The following is a 9419-nucleotide window of genomic DNA, read 5'->3' as shown; positions in this document are numbered from 1 at the left end:
CTGCCAGGAACACAGTCCCAAATGTGAAACACGGGAGTGACAGCATCTTGTTGTGGGGTTGTTTTGCTGCAGGAGGCACTGGTGCACTTCCCAAAATAGATGACATAATGAGGAAAAAATATGATGTGGCAATACTGAAGCAATATCTCAAGACATCAGCTAGGAACTTAAAGCTTGGGGGGAAATGGGTCTTCCAAATGGACAATGACCTGAAACATTCTACCAAACTGGTTATAAAGTGGCTTAAGGATAACAAAGTCAATGTTTTGGAATGGCCATCACAAAACCCTGAGCTCAATCCTATTGAAAAATTATGGGCAAAGCTGAAAAGGCAGGTGTGAGCAAGGTGACCTTCAAGGATAGCTCAGTTACACCGGTTCTGTCAGGAGGAATGGGCCTAAATTTCTACCAACTATTCTGAGAAGCTTGTGGAAGGACATCCAAAATACAGCTTAAGGGCAATAGTACAAAATACTAATGAAATGTATGTAAACTTTTGACTTTGCAGAAAGTGATAAAAATGCCTTAGCACATTCTCTCTCTCACATTCTAACATTTGGCAAATATAAATCATTTTGGTTCCTAATTGACCTAAAGCAGGACAGGTTTATTCTGATTTCATGTCAGATAGTGAGAAAAACATACATATGTGTCTCTTTAGATAGTGGATGTAAACTTCTAGTTTTAACAATACATGTGTATATATATATATATATATATATATATATATACACACACACACACTGATGAGCAAAAGAATAACAACGTCTTTAACTTTTACATTTCAGGCTCCATATTTCACTGACCACTACAGTTTTGAACCTGAGACTACCTTAATTTTATAGACAATCGTCTTGGCTATTTCCTACATAAATTTGACTTGCAACTATTTAGCATATGATTAGTTATTCAAATTCTTATCTTGTCACTGAATTGTTAGGGTACCTTCACACTTAGCGATGCAGCAGCGATCTGACCTGGTCAGGATCGCTGCTGCATCGCTACATGGTCGCTGGTGAGCTGTCAAACAGGCATATCTCACCAGCGACCAGTGAACAGCCCCCAGCCAGCAGCGACGTGCAAGCGACGCTGCGCTTGCACGGAGCCGCCGTCTGGAAGCTGCGGAGACTGGTAACTAAGGTAAACATTGGGTATGGTTACCCGATGTTTACATTAGTTACCAGCGCACACCGCTTAGCTGTGTGTGCAGGGAGCAGGGAGCCGCGCACACTGAGCGCTGGCTCCTTGCTCTCCTAGCTGCTGTACACATCGGGTTAATTAACCCGATGTGTACAGCAGCTACATGTGCAGAGAGCCGGAGCCGGCAGCACAGGCAGCGTGAGAGCTGCAGAGGCTGGTAACTAAGGTAAATATCGGGTAACCACCTTGGTTACCCAATGTTTATCTTGGTTACAAGCTTACCTCAGCTGTCAGACGCCGGCTCCTGCTCCCTGCTCGCTTCATTTGTCGCTCTCTCGCTGTCACACACAGCGATCTGTGTGTCACAGCGGGAGAGCGCCTTTGAAGAAAACGAACCAGGGCTGTGTGTAACGAGCAGCGATCTCGCATCAGGGGCCAGATCGCTGCTCAGTGTCACACACAGCGAGATCGCTAATGAGGTCACTGCTGCGTCACAAAAAGCGTGACTCAGCAGCGATCTCGGCAGTGAGCTCGCTGTGTGTGAAGCACCCCTTACTGTTTTTCTCCTCGTGGTGCAAAAATATTTTTCTTCCTGTATACAAAATATGACTACTTGTTCTCACATTCCCTAATAGCTCAGTTTGTTATTTAGTTTATTACCAAGTGTAAGGTCACTGGTTCAAATCGAGGAGCAGTCAACTCATGAAGAATATTTTGAAAAAAAAAGAGAGACAGCACCATCCAGTTCATCGATAGCAGTTTCTCGGCCAAGAAATATTGCCAAACTGCATCATGTAAGTGCCATGACAGTTTGAAAAATACAAAATGAAGTCCATCTATCTATTCAAAAGCCAAGAGGATGACATCCAGGCAAAATATTGGAGTCCCCAAGTCAGCTTATCTCAGGGTTTATCAGTTATGGCGTGACAAATATGACAGTGGAGGTGGCTCATATGCTCTGTAATACTGAGATCACAAACATCCATGCAAGAATAAGTGAAGTCCAATGAAAAAACTCAACACCCTGCTGCTTCATTACCGCTTTAAGATATTGTTCACGAGACTGGGAAAACCCATTGGCTACAGCTGGGTAATACTGCAAATCCAAGAGAAAAAACTCCGGTTTTCCATAAAACCCAATTTATTTCAAATTCATAAAATCATTTTTATAAGTCAGGGAAAGCAGTCTATGTTGACGCGTTTCGATCTGGCGATCTTAATTGTAACAGGGATCATGTGACACTTTACACAAGTCTGGAATGGTGGCATGAAAAAAGGGGAAGAAGCCTTAACTTCAATATCATCATAAGAACCTTGACTTAAGACTGCAAAAAAGTACAAAACATGGACAACAAAACTTTGGAAATGGGTGATATGGAGTGTTAAAACAAAAGTTAATAGACTAGGGTCTGATGGGTGCAAATAAGTCTGGAAGAAACAAGGGAAACAAGGGAAAAGAGGGCTAACGTATCAAGAATTTGAAGGAACTGTCAAGTTCGGTGGAGCAAGCCTGATGATATGCAGTTATTTCACAGCCAAAGGCATTGGATACTTGACCAAAATATATGGTAGTCTCAATGCTGAGCTATATGTGAGTATCCTACAAGACGAGTTACTTTGTACACTCAAGTACTATGGGTATGAAAAGGATGATATAGATATCCAGTAGAACAATGACCTAAAGCATACTTTGAGATTGGTTTAGACATGGTTCAATGACAATGAAGTAGATGTGCTGGATTTGCCCCCACATTCTCCAGACTTCAACTCAATAGAACAACTGTGGGTAGAGTTGAAGAAAAAGCCTTATACATACCCAAGTGAGTTGACCAGTATGCAGCAACATAGAAGAGACCTGGGACCAGATTTAAGAGACGACATGCCTTCATCTGATTGAGAGCATGGATATAAGGATTCAGGGAGTGTGTTGAAGCCAAAAGATGCTTTACAAAATACTAACAAAATTATAAAAATTAAGTTAGATTTTTATAATAATGCAGTGATATGACCAGAATCTGCATAACTAATCATATGCTAAATACCTGCAAGTCAAAATTTATCTATAAAATAGGCAATATGATTGTCTATAAAGCAAAGGTAGTCTCATTTTCGAAGCTGTAGTGGATGTGAGATAGGGAGCTTGAAAATCAAAAGTTCAAAATATTGTTACTCTTTTGATCGTCAGTGGATATATATATATATATATATATATATATATATATATATATATATATAGATACATATATATATATACATATATATATAATTTATAAGGAAATTAATGTTTCTATCTAAGCGGATCAGTAATTACTATGCATTAATGAGAGCAACTAGAAAAAAAGGATCCATGGCTAATATCAACATACCTTTCCATTTCCTGTATTTGGCATGTCCACCACATTATGTACCATTGTAACAACATGTGATATCTAAATGTAATACATTTATATACTCCATTTTAGTTATTATATGCGCTTGATGTCATCTAGTATACCAAATAAAAGCTGTGGAGAGTAATCAAATAACCTTTAATTATGTGGCTATTTAGATCTTAGGTATAAAAATATATGTATATATAACCTGAAACAATTATGGTTGTATTTTATTTTTTTGTGTACCCCTGAATGTCACATCCATAGTATTTGTTATGAGAAAAGATGATGTTTCTAACCATATCATGTATTCATTTTAGCATTAGGAAGAACCCAAAAGACGCTGTTAGTTACCAGTCTAACAGAATGCTGTTCAGAACATACAACAGCATTACTAACAATAATACATATAATAAAACACTTGTGAATTTAAAAGTGCATTCACTCTACATATACATTGAAATAAATTTAGACACATAACCTGCCCTTTACACAACAGCAACACATTTTCATGTTTTTAGGGACTGCCATGGGGTCTATAGGGTGTCAATCATTTGCCATTTCTATCCTTAAGTCAGTCTTTCAATAAATAGACCATGAGAATCTAAAGCTTTCATTCGTAGTTTATATGACACAGTAGATTTTATTTTCCCAGCAATCTGTGCAGTTTTAGTGAAACATACATCAACATTACAATGGAGACAAGACAATATGGTACCGAGTGAGTGTATTCGCTTAATACAAGAAAGAGTGAATGCACCTTTAAAAATGCATATAGAGCATCTGAGGCTCCGTAGAGTGCTAATAATCGATGGCTTTTAAAGAACTTGTTCTTTACATGAGTACATGTTCTTACACGAGATTCTCGACTTGTGGCCAGTTAAAGTTTTGTTTTTCAAGCAAAGCAATAGCATTTCCGTGATAGTTTGCATTGTTGTGAGACTCAGAATGTTCCATAAGGCACTGAAGGAAAAGAAAAGAAATCTGTTCTTTCTAGTAAAAGTTCTTTGCACCATCAGCAGTTTGTGTCATTCCCGACACCAAGGAAAGAGTTTAACTGGCTCAGGTGGTCAGGATGTAGGAGGAAGCCTCATTCTCATAATCTCACCTCGTGACTTGGCTCATCTCATGGTTATCTGGAAAATACCAAGTGCATATATTTTATACGGAGCTCAGAATGCATGAACATATTTTTGCCATTGGAAGAGAAGAGAGAAAATAGATACACTTTGTATTCTCTGAATAAAACAGCTAAAAGAGAGGAACTTTTCATATTTAAGCCATGTGAACCTCATTTCAATACAGAATGTAACATTACCAAAATTGACACTAAATAGCTCTATCTTTTAACCCCTTAACGACCGCGGGCCGTAAAATTACGTCCTAAATGACATAATGTTACTGCCCGCGGTCCTCCGGCGGCAGCATGCCGCGATCGGCACACATCTCAGCTGATTTTCACAGCTGAGATGTGTGCCTGCTAGGCACGAGCAGAATCGTTATCTGCTCGTGCCGATTAACCCCTTATATGGCGCTGTCAATACATGACAGCGCCATTATAAGCGCAATTGCGGTAATGTTTTCCTTACCGCCCGATACCGGAAGTCACGTGACGCGATCACGTGACTCCCGATAGTTGTCATGGTAGTACAGGGTCATGTGATGACTCCTGTACTACACCTAACTTGGTTTCACTTTCGCTGTACCCGGGGCACAGCAAAAGAGAAAGATAGCGTATCTGCTGTTTACAGCCTTGTAGCTGTGATCAGCAGATACTGCAGAGCGATCGGAATGCTGATCGCAATAGCCCCCTAGGGGGACTAGTAAAATAAAAAAAAAAAGTTAAAAAAAAGTTTGAAAAAATTAAAAAAAAACAAAAAAACCTAAAAGTTCAAATCACCCCCCATTCGCCCCATTGAAAATTAAACGGTTAAAAAAATAAAAAATATACACACATTTGGTATCGCCGCGTTCAGAAACACCCGATCTATCAAAATATAAAATCAATGAATCTGATTAGTAAACGGCGTAGCGGCAAAAAAATTCCAAACGCCAAAACGATGTTTTTTTGTCGCCACAACTTTTGCGCAAAATGCAATAAGAGGCGATCAAAACGTAGCATCTGCGCAAAAATGGTACCGTTAAAAACGTCACCTCGAGACGCAAAAAATAAGCCATCATTGAGCCATAGATCCCGAAAAATGAGAACGCTACGGGTCACGGAATATGGCGTAAAACGTGCGCCACTTTTTTCGGACAAACTTCCGATTTTTTTTTAACCCCTTATATAAAAGTAAACCTATACATATTTGGTGTCTACGAACTCGCACTGACCTGAGGCATCACACCAAAACATCAGTTTTACCATATAGTGAACACAGTGAATAAAATATCTCAAACACCATAGTGCTATCGCACTTTTTTTGCAATTTTTCAGCATTTGGAATTTTTTTGCCATTTTTTAGTACACTATATGGTAAAACTGATAGTTTCATTTAAAAGTACAGCTCGTTCCGCAAAAAATGAGCCCTCACATGACCATATTGACTGAAAAATAAAAAAGTTACGTCTCTCAGAAAAAGAATGGCGAAAAAAAAAAACGGAAAGCGAAAAATCGGCCGGTCGTGAAGGGGTTTATATACATTTCACCTATTATAACTAGTGATGGGCAAGCGTGCCTGGCACTTCTAGGCACTTGATCGAGCACTGGGGTGCTCAAGATGCTTGATACTCGATCGAGTATCCTGATACTCAGGTGCCATGCTTGAGTCCCCGCCCTGCATGTATTGCAGCCTTTTTCAGCTACTAAACATGCGGAGATTGCCTAACAATCACAGTAATGCCGTAGCCATGTTGACTACTGGCATTACTATGTAACATCCGGTGACCCTATGCTCGGTGCACTCTACCTGGAAATAATGTAAGGAGAGCTCTGCTGAAGGAAGGACAGTGTATTACCATATCACAGTACCTGCTGGTGCAACATTAAACTAACAGTGTTTTTTAGGGTTAATTAAAATAGATTTTATCCTAAAAAAGATTCTATCCTAATATTGCTCTTTTCTGTAATTAGTGTAGTGTTATTTTCTGACATAGGGATAGTGTATTAGAGGCATATAGGCAGGGTTCATTGTGGTGCAGTCCTTGGTGATGCCACATTCAACCAACAGTCCTTTCAAGGCCAATTTAAATACATTTTTCAGCACTTCCCCTGCTGAAAATAATTTCTTTATGTCAAAACAGCACAGTGCTGCAAAGTTGCTAAAAGGTCTAACAGATTAAACAGAGCTATGTCTTTCACTGCTGTACCTTCAACAAGTAGTAATTTGTTTTTCCTCTATACTATGTCATCTACTGTAGTCATAGGCGATGGGGATATATACGGTGAGCTTAGCTATTACGGCTATATTCTTCAAATGTTGCATTTTTTTAGTTTTTTTGCAGCATTTTTAATGAGTTTTATGCAAATTAAAAGCTGTTTTTTTACAATAACAACAAAAGTGTTGAGATTTCATAAATAGAGATGAGTGGACCCGGACTGTAAAGGTTTCAAAGGTACCCGGGTGCCAGACATAGGCCCGGGACTCCAGGTGTTTGATTTGGATTTGGCACTTGAGAAATTAAAAAAAAAGGAAAAATAAAGAAAATAAGAATGAAATCCCCACTTCATACTTACCAAGGCTCCGTTGCGGCTGTACGCTGCTCTCGCAGCTTCTCCTTCACTTCCTGGGCCACTCATCATTGCTCATCCATATGTACTGCTTTTCCCGCCCACCAGCTGTGATTGGTTGCAGTGAGACACACCCCCCATCCTATGTGACAGCATCCGCTTGCAACCAATCATAGGTGCTGTCTGTGGGTCAGTATCATGGTATAATAATAAATAAAACAATTGGTGTAGGGTCTCCCCATATTATGATACCCAACACAGATATAGCATATAGCTACAGGGTGCAGCCCCCAGACATGTGCTTATCTAGGCTGTGTATCAAAATAAGAGGAACCACATGCGGCTATATTTATTTATTTATTTTTTATTTTAAACTATTTAAATAAATAATTAAAAAAACGGAATGTGGTCCCCTCCAATTTTGCCAGATGTCATACTATGGGAGCTTGCTATGACTTCCAATAAACTGAGTGACGCCACTGCTGCCAGCTGGGTCCTTCTTGTCAGTGTTTCTTGGAGCTGGGGAGATCGGACATGTTTTTGGTCTTTCCAGGCTCAGATGTAGCAGGGCCAGGATTGTCGTGGGACCTCGTGTGGATTACGTTGGACCTGCATCAGTGTTTTGGAGGGGTTAATAAAGTGGTGAAAGAGGGTGGTTTTGTATTTTATTCCAAAGAAAGTATTTTTCTTGGTGTTTGTGTATTTCATTTTACTTATAGGATTAGTCTCATAGACCCTTTCCCATCACTAATTTTGGCTTGATGACAGTTGTACGCTGTTATTAACCCCTGCTATTACCCTGATCACAACAACACCAGGGCAATTGGGAAGAGCTGGATAAAGCGTCGAGCTTGTCGCATCTGATGGAAGCGACAATCTCAGGCAGCTACAGGTTGCTATATTTCGGCTGGGGGGTGGCCTATTAACCAAAGGCCTCCCCAGTCTGAGAATACCAGCCCCAGATATTGAGCTTTATCATGGCTGGGTATCAAAATTGAAGGGGGTCGCACATTGTTTAAATTATTTATTGAAATAATTAAAAAACAAAAATAAAAACAGAAAAAAAACAGTTGCATGCAGTTCATCTTATTTTGATACACAGCCAAGATAAGCACACGACTGGGGAGTGCAGCCTGTAGCAATGGGCTTTATCTGTGCTGGGTATCAGAATACGGGGGGACTCTATGTCAATTGTTTTATTTATTTGTTTATTTTTATACCACGATACTGATGGTAGATGCTAGAGTGTACAGTCTTCTTCCAGGTATGATGATTTCAACACACCCCATCATATGACGTGGCATGTTCAAAATGTAGTCTGACATTTCCAGCTGGATTAAACATTATTTTTCTAAACATTGCGACGCCCACCAACCAAGCAAGTCGTGCCCACTAACCTGCAAGGATCCCATACATTCTAGGCTCACGGTAGATGCTAGAGTGTACGGGCTACTTCCAGGTATGACGTTATTTCAGCATGCCCCTATTATATGATACTGACCCACAGACAGTTGCACTGCTTTCCCCACCCACCGGCCGTCCTGGTGCCTGTGATTGGTTGCAGTCAACTGACACGCTGCCACTCAGGGCAGGGGCGTGTCTGACTGTAATGAATCACAGACACTGGTGGGTGAGGAAGCAGTGCATATAGATGAGCAGTAATTAGTGGCCCAGGAAGTCAAATGCGAGGATTGGGAGCAGTACAGCCAGAGCCTCGGTAAGTACACCACGCTTGCTATCCCTTCTAACATCATTTTTAGTCTCCGGAATTTGGTCCCCATAGACGTATATGGGGACCAGATTCCGGACCGAAACCAGATTTCTCTCTATTCCTAAATCTAATGCACACAATTATTTTTTTTCATGACTTAAATCGAAAACTGCTGTATTTCTGAAAGAAGCAGCATGTCAATTCTTTCAACGTTTTTGCAGTGTGTTCTCAACATTGGAAACAATGAGAAAGAGCAAAAACGCAGCAAAAATGCTCTGTATGAACATAGCCTAAGAAGTGGAGGAGGCTTTTCTTTTCTCTTTTTGTTTTGCCTTATATACAAACCATTATCCAGGAAATAATGTTTTTTTAACATTTTTTTTTCCAGTAAAATCCATTTAAGCTTTGGCTTTGTAAGTTTTATTGTCAGTCTGCAAATACTCTGACAACATTGTATTCAGCAGCAACCTGGGAATCAGAACTGTGTCCAGGTGTCTTCCCGATGCTGTTCCCATTCCATTTAAGT

At 40.0% G+C, this 9419-nt stretch overlaps 1 protein-coding gene across 2 annotated transcripts in view; it reads right to left on the bottom strand.

Moving 5' to 3' along the window:
* Positions 1-1400: 1400 nt before the first annotated feature.
* GRIA3 (glutamate ionotropic receptor AMPA type subunit 3) overlaps positions 1401-9419 on the bottom strand; it is a 493575-nt gene continuing 485556 nt past the window's right edge. For both annotated transcript variants that reach the window (XM_075323906.1, XM_075323907.1), the window contains exon 16: positions 1401-4648. The gene's annotated coding sequence lies outside the window, so the exon portion shown is untranslated. The remainder of the gene's footprint in view (positions 4649-9419) is intronic.

The sequence above is a fragment of the Anomaloglossus baeobatrachus genome, chromosome 9, assembly GCF_048569485.1.
Source record: "Anomaloglossus baeobatrachus isolate aAnoBae1 chromosome 9, aAnoBae1.hap1, whole genome shotgun sequence".
Taxonomy (NCBI): domain Eukaryota; kingdom Metazoa; phylum Chordata; class Amphibia; order Anura; family Aromobatidae; genus Anomaloglossus; species Anomaloglossus baeobatrachus.
The sequence above is the reverse complement of the archived record's forward strand: the minus strand, read 5'-3'. Positions and strand labels throughout refer to the sequence as shown.